At 42.1% G+C, this 17,092-nt stretch overlaps 1 long non-coding RNA gene across 1 annotated transcript in view; it reads left to right on the forward strand.

Moving 5' to 3' along the window:
* The window catches only part of LOC139684486 (uncharacterized), a 38,483-nt gene that overhangs the window by 8,773 nt on the left and 12,618 nt on the right, over nt 1–17,092 (forward strand). Inside the window, exons 2-4 of the long non-coding RNA XR_011699921.1 lie at nt 320–360; nt 530–697; nt 2,887–2,966. This is a non-coding gene — a long non-coding RNA (uncharacterized lncRNA). The remainder of the gene's footprint in view (nt 1–319; nt 361–529; nt 698–2,886; nt 2,967–17,092) is intronic.

The following is a 17,092-nucleotide window of genomic DNA, read 5'->3' on the forward strand; positions in this document are numbered from 1 at the left end:
AGATTTTATACTGTTAATGCAGTGTATCTCTGGTAAATGAGTTTGATCCTGTTTTGTAGAATTTTTTTTCGATAGAGAAGTCTGAAGTGCAGATAAAAAATGATACCTCTGGCAGACGGAATTAATTTTCAGCAAAGGGAGTTAAATCTGTTTTGTGCACCAAAAATATAATGTTGAAATAACCTTTTGTGACATTTCCTATGTACAAATGGAGACTGCAAAACCATGTTTTCATGAAAAAGTTTAACATATAAAAGAAAAAGTAAAGGAAAATTCTGTTTTCAGTGAAGTTAATTTTTTTTTCATTGTTTTTTACCAGGTCGATCTTCATGTTCAGTTTTCTAAAAATATGCTACCCAGGTAAGTAAATGCAATCTAACAAAAAATGTAAAGAAAAGCCACAGTAACTGAGGTCATCTGCATTTTCAACCTTTAATGGTACCTTTTTTACAATGTGTATATTTTCATTTACTGTTGATTTTTGAAACATTAATGACAATACTAATGTCAATTTCTTTGTGAAATGAAGCTCCAGTATAATGGTGAAGTGAAACAGAAAATCAAGAAAACAAGGACAGGATGCTAACTGCTTGACTGGCTGACACGTAGCTTGAAGAGAAAGGAAACAGAGTGATTTCGCTTCCTATTTGAGTCAAACCCTGGTGCTAAAAAAAGAACCAATGGTTGTAACAGCAAAGTAAGTTATTTGGAAAGGCCACAGGTTGTCAAGGTAAAAATTAGGAAAAGTCAAGAAACAGGATTATTGAGGAGATACAGAGCACATTGTGGCTCTGGCAATGATATTTATAAGTACTTTATAAGTTTTAGCTACTGCAAGAAAAGAAAAATTATCTTTAATTGTTTAATTTGCACTAATAATGCTTCCAGTAAATTGCTTTGAGTAATAGGTTGCTTTGAAACCCCAACAAACTTTTCTATTTCTTACACTAAAACATCTGGTGTTTCTTTTGGCTTTTGCGTACATTTGCAAAATGGGTATACAACTCACTCTTCTGTGAAATCAAACATATTTCTCTAATTATTATGAATATGTTATATTTCCTAGGTCACCTCTTTGGACCTAGGGCATATAACACATTTTATGATTTTTCTAAGGTATTTAGGTGATTGTATTAGGTATAGCAAGTGTTGTGTTGTCTAATGGAGGTACAGGAAATGCTTCCTAGCCCAGCACAAGGAGGAGATTTGGTAACTGTACCATCTTAGTTTAATGTTGGTTGTGGTATACTAGTAATAGAGGCAAACCCTGCACTGTTCCCCTCAGATACAAGTTTGTTAAGGCTTTTCCTAGCAGCCTGTATTTCCTAGATAACAGTCAAGATTTAAGCAAAGTCTTGCATTTAAATGAAGGGTTTGAATTTGTGAGCCAGACTGTATAAATTTACTGACTTTCGACCTTTCAGAATCTGTTAAATTTTCATTTTTGGGAGGACATCTGTTATTTTGCTAAACCTGATCATCAAGCAAAGCCCTTTGTGTTCTCCACTAACTATGATTAGCCATCTGGCAGCTAGCTGTAGATTTAGTTTCCCAAACTGTAATTTCTTTCCAGTGCTAAGCCTAGACGGATGACTAGGGGCCTCCATTGGCGTCTGCTTTTTTGTTATTTTAAAAAATTACTTCCAGTATTTCTGCCCAGTACTTAGCACCCTTGTTTACTTTAGAGTATTTCCAGCAGATGGGGAAGAATGTTCCATTTTCCTCACATTCAGCACATTTCCAAAGAATGCTGATTTCCTGTTCTTGAGCTATAGTGGAACAAGACACTACTGGAATAATATGTTTCAAAAGGAGTTTCTTTAATGGTTGCACTTCTTGATGATCCTAGAGATCTCGTAGATGCCACTGTTCATCACTGTGCCTCATGTTGCTTTGACTATGCCACAAAAACAGAAGCATAGTTTGTAGAGGGAGTCTAGTCTAAAGTACTCCATGTCTTCTCCACTGCTTCATACACCTCTGCATTCCTGAAAACCATGCTGACCACGGCTGACAGTTAAAAGTGTGAAAACAGACAAGTGCTCCAGATTAGAGGAAGAGCACAATAGTACTCCATTCTGAGATAAGAATTGCTTAAAAAGCAACCACAAACAAACAACAAGCAAACAAGAGAAACACCACCATTTATCTGTAGTTTTTCTTCTGGTTTGGAAGAGTGCCAGATTTTCATGCTATGGAGACTTGTAGAAGCTTTGAGTTATAAAGACTAACACAATGGTTTTGGTAGTGGCTCAACGTACAGTTTATATTCTAAATATATTAATCAATACCACTGCAAGGCTGGAAAGCACAAACTCCTTGTGCACTTAGCAGTGTTGGGAAACCAGTGAAGCTAAGCTAAAGTTATGCTGATGTGGTTTGATTTTAAAGGTGGTGAGGATGGTGCTTTCCTTCACCTTTGTAATGTAATGTTAGAAAGAAGAAAAACTGCTGCTTTCCACTTATGTATTTTGTGGTTCACTCTCAAATTTTACCTGGGTGAGATTATTCTAAGGAATGTTCCCAGCAGACAGACTACTAAACAATTCTGTTCCAAGAGCAGAGATAGGAAATCAAATAGAAACATTGATCTAAACTTTGTGGTTAAATAATGATTGGTGGCAGAAAGTCTGCCTTCTCGTTTTTTTCACCTGCTGATTCATCCAGATCAGGTCTTAAGTCAGTGTAATTTAGAAAGCTGTCATAAGGTTTCTGAGCCTTTTCAATCTTATGTTAAGAAAGACTGTGGGTAGTGTAGCTGAATGATAGGCCTCTGTGTATGCAGAGAAAATTATTATGCAGAGCACAGAATATGTTCACATAACACTGGTGGGGAAAGTCCAGGGAAGGATCATGGGACTAAGTCACGGTTTCTAATCTTTCCAGGCTGCAACACTGGCAGAAGATTTTTCAGAGGAGAGGAGAGGGTGTGGAAGGTTGTGCTCAAGGAGCTCATGATTTGGCAGGTGAATTCCCCCTTCACAAACATGCTCATAGCCTGTAGCTTCTGGCATCTTGCCTGGTTTTCTGGTTTGAAATAGGAGGGGTGAATTTCCATGTATAAAAGTCCTTCTGTCTACAGTTCATCTCAAATAGTTGTTGAGAAGCTGCCACACTTTCTAGCTGGCCTTAAGCCTCAAACTCTGTGACAGAGAAATTTTTTTGCTAAAAGCACTGGAGGACATAAAATGTTTTTTTTGTAATTTTTAAAAAAAATAGAAACATTTGAACTACATTGGAAATATTTTTCAGAGACAAATTGGACTTTCCCCTAAAAAGGACAAGAAATATTTGGGGAGAAAGATGTTTGTGTTTCTGTTTTCACTTTCTACACCAAATCATTCAAGGCTTGTTGGTGCTGATTACAGCATTTCCTCTTTACTTACTGTTACGCTCTTTTCTGATAGAAACACTCATCTAAGCATTGCAGCAAATGGGTCTGGCATATATTTCTTTTCTCTTTTCACCTCAGGAGTGTAAATGAGTTGAAAAAAGATGTGTAAAATTATAAGAAATGCTTTATAATACTAACAAAACATGAAGAATTTATACTTTATGTATCTTGAGGCACTTCTGACATGAGACAAAAAGGGTTTTGAAAGTCCTGCTGCATTTATGTACTGGTATGTTTTGCAGTCCAAGTGCATCTCAGAGCTCTATAAATGTTATTTTAGAATTGACTGGAAACATTTGAAGCTAAATCACTTGCTTGATTCTTATTGGCCCAATGTTTGTCTATAATGATTTCGCATTAGCATTGCAATGTTCTATTTTAGAAAATGTTTAAATCTCTGACTTTTATAAATAATAACAGGAATGAAGGAAGGTGTGAGAGATGCTCTGCAGGAATATTAAAGAGTACTCTGTAAAAGATTCTTTGAAAGAATCAGGCTGTGTAACTCTTAAAAGAACATGAATTTCTTATTTTATATACATTGCTGACATATTTGGAGGAGCACAGGCTGTTATTAATTCAAAAATAGTTAATAGAGAAAGTCTAGGAAATTATGCATATGTGATAACTATGTCTCATCCGCTGCTAAAGTGCAGACCCCTCCTAGGGTAAAATGCAGTGATTGTTAAAAAGAACTTGTCAACACTACAAGGGTTTTAGGTGTCTGATAACCAGAGTGACTGATATTAATGGATGACTTGAGAATATGACAATTTTCAGTCATTGACTGCAAATGTGCATCATGTTTTCAATTTCAGAAAGCTGCTAACAGTATGTATGGCTGAATCAAGAAACGAACCAAGGTATCTTCGCTGTATCACCTTGATGAAAATAGTTTAATTTTTCCACTCTCTGTGTAGCCTGCTTATTTCAGCTATAAAATTTAGGATTCCAGAGTCCATTTCTTGTAATGTTTTTGCACAGTGAGAAGCACAATGAGGTTTAAATCCTCACTGGAATGTCTAGGTGCTATTTAGATATGAGTAAATAAATTACCAACAGTTAAATAAGTAGCCACATCTTAAGATGCACTTTGCTGCAATTGCAGTCTAGTGAAACAAGAACGAATAGGAGAAGATTTTGCCTGCAGTTTGGGAGAGGATGGATGCAGTCTGAAACAATGCTGGCTTCTGCCACAGGCTGTGTTTCCAGTTATGCTGACTGCACAGTGAAAGAATATTTTGTATAATGGAATTTGCCTTTTTTATTTTTTTCCCAACCACACAAATCACACCCTAGATTGCTCTTTTATAAATCATAGTACAGATTACTGTCACAAGCTGTTCAGCGACATTCCACTCTCTCCTAAATGTATTTATTGCTTACACTCTTAAACTCCTGCTAGATACTATTAAAAGTACTTGCTTAATTTAAACTAGATAAATATTCCCAGAAAGTCCAAACTGGTAGCTTAGTCCTTGCTTAATATGGCACAGCTGTATGATGCTAAACAGTATGGATGTATACAGAACACATTCCTGAGATGGTGCCTGAGCCATCTGTGCTGATGCTGGCCAGTGTGAATAGGTGGCTTGAAAGCTTGAAAATCAGTGTACATTCACAGCAGAAGGTGGCCAGGAATCCAAAAGAAGGGAGAGAGTCACTGTTAGGATGACAATGGTAAGAGAAGGAGTAAGCTTCTCTGCCTCAGTCTGAAAAGAAGGTTCCCGTGTTTGAATACAGAAACCGGAGCTGTATTCTGGTGCCTGTTTCTTTGTATGTAGGAATCATAACCCTGCAGATACTCTTGAAAAATAATTAGACCATGTTGGAGACCGTGCTGCTTGCCTCTTGTGTATCTTGTTTAGATTCATTTGCTAGTCACTTAGGATCCATTCAGTAGTTGTTTTCACAACTATTGTGAATACATCTCTGAAAACTCTTGATTTAAATCACATTGTGAGATTCACTTTGGAAATCGGGCATTTTATGTGATTGTTCTTCGGTTCCTTTCTTCCCCTTGCAAGAGGTTTCCAGCATGCTTCTGTATGGGCATAGAGGACTTAGAGCTCAACACACAAAGTTCCATTTTGTTGCTTTGCTGCTCTGTTCTGTTGAACTAGGCACTACCACTTCCTGTTTGCAGAGGGTTGCAGTGGCAAGTGTAAGCCTCAGGATGCATGTTCTGATTTTAAAATAATGTACCTTACTAATCCATTGAAAACACCACTGATATAAGTGAATGTAAGATACCATTTTTATAAAGAAAGCAACATGTTTTTCAGAATACACAAAAGAAATTAACTGGTGATCTGAGACTGCCATTTTTGTTTTCCTAGAACTTCAAGGTTCAGCTGACACTCCTTTACCACTGAAAACAAAACAAAAAAACCCCACTCAACCACCCCACATCACCAAGTACTCTTATTCAATGTTTTCTTAGTCATTGTGCAGACAAGCCTACACACTCTGGGACACCTGCCCAGGAAGATTGGGTAATCAGTTTAAAAATTACAGACCAAGGGTTTTAGTCCAAGAATATAATGCCTGCACAAATACATGTCATTACAGTGAGGTGGTACACCATACCCTGAGGTACTGCAACTAATTACAGCCATTTGATGTTGTGACATGGCTGTTTGAGCAAGTTCATCTGATATAATTTCCAATAATGTCCACGATTACTCTGTTGTTGGCATTGAGAAGCTACTATTCATCCTACCATGCAGATAAAAATTCAACAGGTGGAGTATCATTGAGGGTTACTTTCAGGAATCAAACCCTAAATAGAAGGAAGAAATACTCCCCTGGAAAATTCAAACTTTTGAAGAAATCCAAATGGTTGCCAAATCAAAATTGTGATAAAATCACAGAATTGTTTAGGTTGAAAAAGACCCCTAAGATCATTAAGTCCAACTGTTAACCCAGAACTGCCATGTCCATCCCTAAACCATGTCCCTAAGTGCCACATCTACATGTGTCCTGGTTTGAGGGGAAAAACCAAAATGTTTACTCACAAGCAGAGGAGGAGGAGGGGTCCTCCTCCACAATAATCACACCACTCTTTATCAAATGTAAGAAAAGGAACTTTAATCAGACAATGGATACAAGAAGTATAACTGTTCTTAACTGATAGATATATATATACACACACACATATAAACAGACCAGAGCAAACTGCTTCCTCAACACCACAAGAGAAAAAAAAACAACAAAAGCCCCCAAAACCAGCAGGTTTCCTCCTGGAGAAAAGTTAACACTTATGGGCAGTATCAGTGTCACAGCCCGCCTGGCGGCAGGGTGAGCTCCCAGATGAACTCTGTCTCTCCCTCTGTGTCTCTTGTTTCAAATGAAGAAGGAAAGCTGAAAGCGACAAACCGCTGCATGTCCTGGAAAGCAGCTGCAAGTTCTTTCTCCTGGGTCGCTGCCCCAGCTGGGGCAGGCAGGCCGTGATGCTGCAGGTGGCGGTGAGACTGGAGCAGAGGTCAGGACCCCAGATGCAGGAACCAGGAGAACAGCTGTGGCAAGGAGAAAAGAAACAGCTCACCAAGAAGCAACAGCAGCAGCAACAAGGAGCAGGAGAAAACGGCTTCCCTCCTCAGCAGTGTTGCCGACCATGCTCTAGCGGAGACTGCACACACCAATGTGATGTAAAGCAAATCCCAAGTTTATTCAAAAACACAGGTATATATGACCTCAAGTGACCCCGCCCCAGGTGCGGTGGTCTGACTCCAATTGGTTGAGGCTGGAAACATGTCCTTTTAAGGTGAAAACGAAACTTGTGAGGTGGTCCTCCAGACCCACCTGAACCAGGGGCTGCAACATCTCCCCCTTTTGTTTCAAAGAACAAAGCAAAAATGCAAACAACATAATACACATCATGCATATTGCAACTTGAACAGAAAGGTTGAAAATTTTGAAAATTGAGAAATAACATTTTGAAAATCTTAAATTTTGCTAATTCAAGACCTAACAGGGTATTTGCAGGTTACACATCCCTACCTCCCCCTCTTTTTTCAAAATAGACTTTCGGAAGGAGGTACAGTAACCTTTGTAAACTAACACAAACTAATACATGACTAAGACATGTATGTTTGGAATTTGCAAACTTACAACTAGTGCAAAACAAGAAACTTTTCTTTCACGCGTGAAATTGTGATCCTTCCTGTGCAGTCGTCACCACACAGACCACTGTAAACAAACTACGAATTTTATTGAACTTTGTGCAAAGTGTCCAAGAGTGCAGAGTGACTTAACTTAGCAAGGAGGCAAGTTCAGTCCAGCTGAGCTAAATCTCCTTATGTTCAAGGTCCATTCTCAGAACTTCTGTGTGGCCATCACAGAGGTTTGAGAATGAAGCTTTGATTTTTAGTCCTTATACACTCTTGTTGAAGCAGTAAAAAAGTGTGAATTCACAGAGGAAATTCACAAAGGCTAAACATAACCAACACTGAAAGAGAGTAAGTACTGATGATCTTACGCTCTCTAGAAAATGTTCAGCAGCTTAGGGGGGCAGGTATCCTTACCCTGCAGCCTGCTGGGCAACTTGGCAGTGCAATAAGCTCAAAATTGCACTTTAACTGAAAGTTAACAGAATTTTAAAATATAGGCTAAACAACATGCTCTTGAACTGGACTGTTCTTGTTTGATTGGACAGTTAATGAGTAGTCCTAGGCTACCACTGCTTGTGGTTGTGGTTGCCATATGGGGAAGGCAGCCTGGCTCCAGTTTCCATGAGCTATTTGACTGGCTGCGCCCCATGGCTTGCAGCCCCTCTGGTTTTTTGGAGGCCCAGCTCCCCACCCCATATTTGTTAGAGGAGTACCATCCTTTTTATATTTAGAATGACAATCCTGGGCTTTGTGACCAAGTCTGTGACAACGGTTACATTCTCCAGTGAAGCTTTGAGTTCTGCTATATTTTGGTTGTGCTGGACAAGATTTTGTTGTTAAATTCCAGGGTCTTTTCCCCCTTTTTTGGGTGGATTGTTTGCTAAGAGCTGTGGCTAGAGCAGAAGCATGCTGCTTTGCTTTTTCCTCCTCTTCTACCCAGGGCAATCTGGCACAGGCTTCAATTAACTGTACCAAAGTAGCTGTAGCTGGTAGAGAGGCTATGAGCTGTTTGCATTGAGGATTGGCATTATTAATTACCAGATCTTTTAATAAGGCTGGTTTAATGTCAGGGGTAATATTTGGAGCAGCATCCAAAGCTTCTGTTACTTTATCTACAAATTCCATGAATGTCTGTCCAGGTTTCTGCATTATTTGCATATAAGGTAGAGAAGGTTTTCCCTTCTTAGGCAGATTAGAGAATGCGGTCAAAGCAGCATTCTTTGACTGTTGCAAAATATGAAAATGTAATGCAGCTTGTGTTTGTGGGTCTTCATACGCTCCTGATCCCATTAGCTGGTCTAAAGATGCTAATTTTAAGGGATGTCCAGTTTCCAATTGTATATTTTTTGCCTGTTCCTCCATTAACTGCTCTTTCCATTTCTGTAGAAATATCATATAAGCAGTAGAAGGTAGAATAAACTCCATTAAAACTTTAGTGTCTGCTGGGATTAGGTTATTGTATTTTATGAAGGCTGTGATTTGGTTTTTTACCAAGGCATTGTCATAGCCGTATTGAATGACTACACTGTGTATTTTTTGTGCAATTTTCCAATCAAGTGGCTCCCATTTTAAGCCTTGTGTAGTGTTAATCACAGGCGCAGAAACCAGGGGTTGCAGGGAAGGTGAAGGTGTACCTACTTCTGCAGCTATGGATACTAACTCTTTGTACCTTTGCTGAGTATTAAATGTGAGGTCGCGAGGTGGCTTTGTGACTCCATCTGCAGAATCTGGTACCTGGGTATCAGAAAGCTTTGAAATTAAGTTAGCAGCATCGCAATTCCCATCTCCCCCCAGCATGTCCCAAACAGAGGCTTCTTTGTCTGTTGCTCTCCATTCTGGGATACAGCCGGTGGGTGTGGCTGTCGGTGATGGAGGCTGCAGGTACCAGGTTGCCGGCGCAGGGCAAGTCCCTACCGGCGTGGGGGGTTCCAGTGCCGGTGTTGGCAGCTGCGGGCAGCGCGCGGCTATCGGGGAGAGGGTCCCCGCTGGTGCTGCAGAGCTTGTGTCCTTTACGACCGGCGCTGTGGGAACTTGCTCTCGGGACACTTGCGCTATGGAGGGCGCACAGTGAAGGGGACGACCAGGGGGAACTCCAATCCACTGGGGAGGAGTCTCTCCCCTCTCCATGACGCGGGCGATCCACGCAGGAGGTGGTGGGGGTGGCGCGGGAACTGATCCGCCCCCGGCCCTTGCAGGCTGCGGCGGACCCGTGCCTGGCGCATGCAGTAGGGAGGGGGGTTGGGCGGTCCTTGCGCCTCGTGGTAAGGTCGCGCCGTTCCTTTGTTTGATTTCGCGGGCTTTGCCATCACGTGGTCTCTTTGTTTTCCTGGCCACGCGGTTATGCCGGGCGGCTGTAGCCCTGCTGGAATGTCTGCCTCAACAGCCTCCTGCCGCAACGGAGCGACTCCGGCGTACCCACAGGGCGGCGGGGAGCGTGGCGGCGGGGCGACCTCAGCCCCGAGGTACCCGCAGGGCATTGGCGGCAGCGGCGGCGGTGGCGGAGGCGAAGGTGGATGGGCAGGGGGAGAGAAACTCCACGGGGTTTGTCCCCCCCTCCACATGACTCTCTCGGCTGAGGGCGTTCCCCATCGCGCCTTCTCGGAGTTAGGATTTAAATAAAACTCACTCACGGTTTGGTTTTCTGCAGCGTGTCTCGTGGGGTTCCAAGGTTGCTGCTGAGGTCCGGCCTCTTCTACAGCGGCAGCCGGTGGTCTCATTCGCTGTGCACAGGCTGTTTCTTGGTAGTTGTAAGGCGGTGCAAAGACAACTTCTTGGCTTTTTGCGGTGACGAATGGCATGGAAAAGCTTTGATTCCATGGTTGCTGTGGTCTTGCCGGGTTTTCCGGAGCGGGAGCGGGCGGTGTCGCGTATGGGTACGGGAACGGCACAGCGCTGGCTCCGCGGCTCAACTCCAGGCTCCGCGCTTGTGGCGGTGGGGGTTCCGCGAGCGCTACGGGCGGAGAGGGGTACCGCGGCGGCGTTTCTGCGAGCGGCGCGGGCGGCAGCGGTGTGGCAGAGCGGTGCCCACGGCGGTGCAGAAGGATGTTCAGGGGAAAAACTGCTCTGTAGAAGCTGACTTTTTTCCCTTCTCTCCCGTAGATCGAGGTTTTTACGGGCTTGTTCTACCTCTAACATTTTCCTTACAGCTGCATATGACGAAATGTGCGGCAGAAATTCTTCGGGTGCAGTTTGCACTAAATTCCACAAATCTGCCCCAATTTTATCACACACTTCTATGGAAAGCGTGGAATTGGCACCTGTTAAGTGCCTTCGATTGAAACACCAGTCCAAAAATTCCTGTAATGCTTGTCTTTCAATGTTTGTTTTTGTAACATGAGCTAGTTTTTCAAATTTATCAAGCAATAAGTTCGTTTTAGTCGAGTTGGAATTTCCCATGTTTCTTTAACTCACCGGTTCGAAGGTTGTGGTTCCTTCAGTCCTCGTTCTTCCAGCAGCTCTCAGGGCCACTACACAAAACTCCCAAGTTTAAGGGAGACAGAAGCTCTCAGAGGCTTCTCCACAAAGCACCCAAAAAAACCTGGGGCATAGCAGCTCTCGGGGGCCACTTCTTAAGGTTCTAGGCAGGCCTGCAGGTGGGTTTCATGTTCTGAGACACGTTGGGGTCCACCATTTGTTGCCGACCATGCTCTAGCGGAGACTGCACACACCAATGTGATGTAAAGCAAATCCCAAGTTTATTCAAAAACACAGGTATATATGACCTCAAGTGACCCCGCCCCAGGTGTGGTGGTCTGACTCCAATTGGTTGAGGCTGGAAACATGTCCTTTTAAGGTGAAAACGAAACTTGTGAGGTGGTCCTCCAGACCCACCTGAACCAGGGGCTGCAACATAGCAGCACACACCCTACTCCCAGTTCAGCCGAGCTAGAAGTGGAAAAATGTCCCCAAAAAACAAAAGAGATAACTTGCCCCCACCCAAGCGATCAAGAAGAAGAGGGTAGCAGTTAACTACTTCTTTTTGTTAACTAATGGCATGGGTAGTTAGTGGCAGGGGAGAGATTTACATAATAATTCCAAACTACAACAACATGTCTTTTAATTAACCTCAGGGATGGTGAATCTGCCACTACTGTGGACAGCCTGTGCCAATGCTTGACAATCTTCTCCATGAAGAAATTTTTCCTGGTATGCAACTTAAACTTCTCCTGGCACAGCTTCAGGCCATTTCTTCTTATCCAATCTCTTGTTCCATGGGAAAAGAGACCAATACCCATCTTGCTACAAACTCCTTTCAGGTAGTTTTAAGAGATAAGGTCACCCGTGAGCCTCCTTTTGTCCAGGCTAACAACTCTAGCTCCTTCAGCTACTCCTTGTATGACTTCTGCTTCAGACCTTTGCCAGCTCTGTTGCCCTTCTGTGGACACACTCCAGCACCTCAATGTCCTTCTTAGAGTGAGGGGCCCAGAACTGGACTTGAAGTCCAGCCTCACTGGTGCCCAGTAGAGAGGAATGCCCTGGTCCTTCTGGCCACACTATGGCTGATCCAAGCCATGATGCCATTGGCCTTCTTGCCCACCTGGGCACGCTGTTGTCTCACATTCAGCTGCTGTTGTCCAGCAGCCCTATGTGCTTTTCCACTGGGCAGCTTTACAGCCACTCTTTCCACAGCCTGTAGCACTGCTTGGGGTTGTTGTGGCCCAAGGGTGGGATCCAGCACTTGGCCCTGTTAAACCTCATCCCTCAGCCTGATCCAGCCTGTCCAGATTCCTCTGCAGAGCCTTCCCACCCTCCAGCAGATTGACACTCCCACCCAACTTAGTCTTATGTGAGAACTTGGTGAGGATGCCCTTGATCCCCTCATCCAGATAATTGATAAAGATACTAAACAGGACTGCCCCAGTACTGAACCCTGGGGAACACCACTTGTGACTGGCTGCTAACTGGATGTTACCACCACTTTGGGCCTGGCCATCTAGGCGCTTTTTACCCAGTGAAAAGCGCATTCTATCCAAGCCATAAGCTGCCGGCTTCTCCAGGAGAATGATGTGGTGTCAAAGGCTTTACTGAATTCCAGGTAGACAGCATCCATGGCTTCTCCCTAAGGAGGTCAGGCGGGTCAAGCAGGACTTGCCTTTCATAAGCCCATGCTGGCTGGCCCTTATGTCCTCATTGTTCTGCATGTGCCATGTGATCATGCTCACACTGATCTGCTCCATTACCTTCCCAACACCAAGGTCAGCTCAACAGGCCTGTAGCTGCCTGGATCGTACTTTCAGTCCATCTTGTATGTGGACATCACATTTGCCATCCTGCAGTCAGCTGGAGTCAGCCTCGTTAGCCAAGATTGCTGGTGAGCGATCGAAAGTGCCAAGGTGAGCTCTTCCACCAGCTCCCTCAATACCCTCTCTGTGGTGTAGCAGGTAATTGACCATGTTCCCTTGGACTATGGAGTCTTCATTCTGCTCCCCATCTCTGTCTTCCAGCTCAGTGGGCTACGTATCCAGAGAAAACTGGTAGTACTATTAACGACTGAGGCAAATGAAGCATTAAATACTTCATCTTTCCTCATCTTTTGTCACAATGTTTCCCTCCACATCCAATAAAGGATGGAGATTCTCATTAATCCTCCTTTTGGTACTGATGTATTTATAGAAATTTTTCTATTGTCTTTTACAGCAGTAGCCATATTAAATTCTCATTACGTTTTGGTGCTTCTCTAGGATGTTCTTCTCTGTAAAAATTCTCTTTTGAGCTGAGACATGATTTCTCTTATGAAAACATATTTAGAAATAGTCTGAAAGACTATTTCTCAGAATAAGGCTAGGACTGAGATTGTTGGTAGATGTACTTGAAAAGGAAGTAGTTCACACCTGTGGTGACATTTCTTTATAGGTCTCTATTTAGGGAACATTTTGACACAGATCTCTGACATCTCTCAACTTCAGGCAGCTGAAAGGATTAATTTTTTTCTTAAAAATGTTTGGAATAAATAGACTGTCAATGTAATATTGTTACATATTTAAATAATACAATGTGATTATGCATAGCAAGAAACAGGGGAAAAAAGCCGAAAGTGTTTTGTGAAATGCAGAATTTATCACACTCTTGGAGATTGTAAACTTGCAGAAACATGTATGAATTTGAGAATGTGCTTGATGTCTAAAAGAGTTGAGAAGACAGTCCAGAAGATCAGTAGAGCTTCTACTCACGTGAGAGCATATTGAAAGAAAACCATAAACAAGTGACACTTAGTGCAGAGACAAAAGTCTACAGGCTTTATTCATGTTTTAAATTAGGATAATTTAAGTCATCACTTGAAGCAATTTGTACTTGCTTGTTTGAACTGGTCCAGTTGTTGGCCTTAGCCGAATATTTGGGTGAGTAAACTTGTATTATGGAGTTTAGAATGTTAAACAAGGGAGTTATGCTAATGTAGATTTTATTTTCATGGCTGTGTGTATTTGGTTGGCACAGTAAAATAAGCAACTTTTCAGATTAGTCTGTTAGCTGAAGCAGAGAACTCATCCTATAGCTTTCCAGTGGCCTCTGTGAATTGAGTAGATGATTTTGGTTTGGCTCACAGAAACCAGTTGTCCAAGCACTGTTAGCACTGGCCTTTTAAATCTTAAAGACAAGTCAAAGAACAAATAAACTTGTGATTTAGATTTTACTGTGGGAATTTTCTGTTTGGTACAAATGGAGAACATGACAACCCCACCATGTCCTCATCACTTACGGTAAATACAGCTGTAAATACAGCTCTGCATTTGCAAGCGCTGCTCACCCAGCATCTTGTTTGAGTGAAAATGTGCTGAGGTGCTTGCCAAATGGTCTGCCCAAGAAGGGTTGTACTGATCACATGTACCATATCTGCTGTCCCTTCATGGGTGGTACTAGAGGGCAGCAGCATTTTGGTTTGGTTCAGCTAGCAAATGTGAAACAAAACTGTCCTCTGTGATAATGAATATTATGTGATAAGTTCACTTAGAATTCACAAAATGTGTCGGGAGAGTGGCTGGAGCATGCTCTTTATGTCTTAGCTTCTTTAATCTCTTTTCTGTAGTTTTGGGTGGCTGACTGGTACTGTGACTCCAAAATCTCTGCCTATTCTCTTCCATCATCTAAGGAAGTTCAGGAGATGAGCAGACAAAGAAGATCAAGAAGACAAAAGTAGAGCTAATTTCAGCTGGCAGGTCTGCTTTCCCAGCCCAGAGAGTAATCACACAGAAAAACTGCCATGAAGAAGGTTGGCACTTAATTCTCCTGAAGATAAAGCTGTCTCTTAGTCCTTTCCTACTGTTCTGAAGCTGCAGTTCCTGGCCAAGATTCCTAGCACCCTGCTCAAACTGTCCATGGCCATGGGTAATGTTGCTTTTCAGTTTATCACTGTGACTACTACACTCTTCCCCAGCAGAAGCCTTGCAGCTGAGCTGGCCAAGGTGGACTTTGGCCAAGAATAAGCATAGACCAGTGGCCAGGATTTGCTGTCAGACTCTGACTCTCTGCATTATGCCCTGAGAAAAGCTATTTATAATCTTTACTTTTCACCTTAATTTGCTTCCTGCGTTCCTCCACCTGAATGCTCAAAACAAGTTCCTATAAGGAGGAAAAGCAGAAACATTTTGGGTGGTTAACACCTGAGCACTGAAGTTAGTCAATGATAGCTCCAGTTCCAAGAAACCTCTATGGGAAATTTGGAGTCTAATCTTTCTGCCAGTCTCTTCTTATGTGCTATTGGGATAATACTATTACTAGCCTACTGGGAAGGTTTAAGTGATGGAATGATTACTTTTTGTTAAGTGCTAAATTTCATTAGAACATATAAAATATCTTCCAGTTTGCTACAAGATCTCTGTGGATTTTAGTGAACAGGTGCTATCCTCACATAAAAGCTGTGAAAGCAGACTATCTTCGTGTTTGCCACCTAACCAGAAAACACCAGAAGTGAGCAAAACCTGGTGGTTTTTTTTTTTTTTCATTTACATAAAGAATTTACCCTGGTTCCTGCCACAGTTTTACCATGTGCTTTTTACACTTGTCTGACAAGTGCTGATGTCATATTTACAAAACAATGTGGAAAACTAATGTTGATAGATCTGACAGTCAAATGAAATTTTCCTTGTGAAAATAATTTGGAAAAGTGTTTGTTGCTGTTGTGTGTGACAATAACCACAATCAAAAAGGTGGTGTCTCAATTATCAAAAACTACTCCAATAAAGGAGTAATACAGCTGAAAGTCCTGATGTACAATTTTTGCATTTCTGAAACAGTATGATCTCTGCATCAGTGTAGGAGAGACTAGAGCTGTGCTTTTAAAGGGCCTTTAAATGCAACATGATTAACTGTGCAGTAAGAGTGTATGTAGAAGTGAAAACAATAAAATTCATTAGGCATAAACCCCCCCAACGTAACTGAAGGAAGTAGAAGGACAGCAAGGGCAAAAATTGCTCCTCATGGGCTGTGCCACTGAGAAGTCACTACATCTGAGTGGAAATTTCCATGTATTTTAACTATAATGAATCTTTTATGTGAACATAATTTTGTGTTTCATGAAGAAACCTAAGCAGGGGCAAATCAGAGGCAGCTGTGCCAAGACATGCCTCAGAATCCACAATAGAAATAAGGTGGCAAATTTCTTTACAGGAAAATCAATCTTTTAAAAATGTTTAGGTGAGAGAGAAGGACTACAGACAATGACAAACTTCAAGTGGCTCAGTCTGCATTTTCTAGGACATTATGGAAAAATACCCTAAATCAATAATAGTAGGAAAATCTTTGCAAGATCAGCATAGTGAACTCTGGAAAAAACACTAAACACTGTAACAGGAGAGGCCAAAGCACAAAAAATATTTACAGAGTTTCAAGAATTAGAATTTTCAAAAGTATCCAACTCCTTTTTGAGAAACTCTCTACACAGGATGTCTCTTTGGATCACAGCTGAAGGGTGAATGGACCCTTAAGAAGCTCCAGACTTCAGAAAAAATTACATCTCTTGGGTGCTAGGATTGGACAGAATGGAAGGCAGAGCCTCCCCCTGGGTTCAAAAAATCATTGGATAATATAATTTATCTGTTCTTACTAATAAATCTCTGCCCATTTCCAAGAATCTACTACAAGAGTTGCTTCAGAAATAGGTCAAGATTGGCAAATTTTAGAAACTGAAAATGCAGGCTTTACCTGTACATTTTGTATAGCCTTTCTGGTTAGACCTTATATTTCCTCTGTCCTCAGAATATATTTGCCCTCATCCTCTGTATAAGAAAGATACAGTTGCATTTCTTTCAATTATTTGAGTGCAGCCAACTATTCATGCATTGAGGTCTCCCATCACAGTTTTCAGAATCTGTGCAAAGCTACTTTCAGCTCAGTTGGCAAGCTGAAAGTATAGCTGAAGGTTGTGGCACTGTGTTTGAGCAGGGGATCTGCTTATCCTGCGCCTTCCACTCAGTTGGTCTCTTACTGAAATAATCTTCCTGATGTAATCTTGATGGGAAAGGCTATGACTCCGGGTTCTTTTGTAGTGATGATGGGCATTACAGAGACATGTAGTGAACCCTGAACCAAGCCTTATCTTAGTGCTTTGATGTGTTCAGGCAATTTCAGTCCGCCCCTGTGTGATGTGCAT

Source organism: Pithys albifrons, chromosome Z (genome assembly GCF_047495875.1).
Source record: "Pithys albifrons albifrons isolate INPA30051 chromosome Z, PitAlb_v1, whole genome shotgun sequence".
NCBI classification, from domain to species: domain Eukaryota; kingdom Metazoa; phylum Chordata; class Aves; order Passeriformes; family Thamnophilidae; genus Pithys; species Pithys albifrons.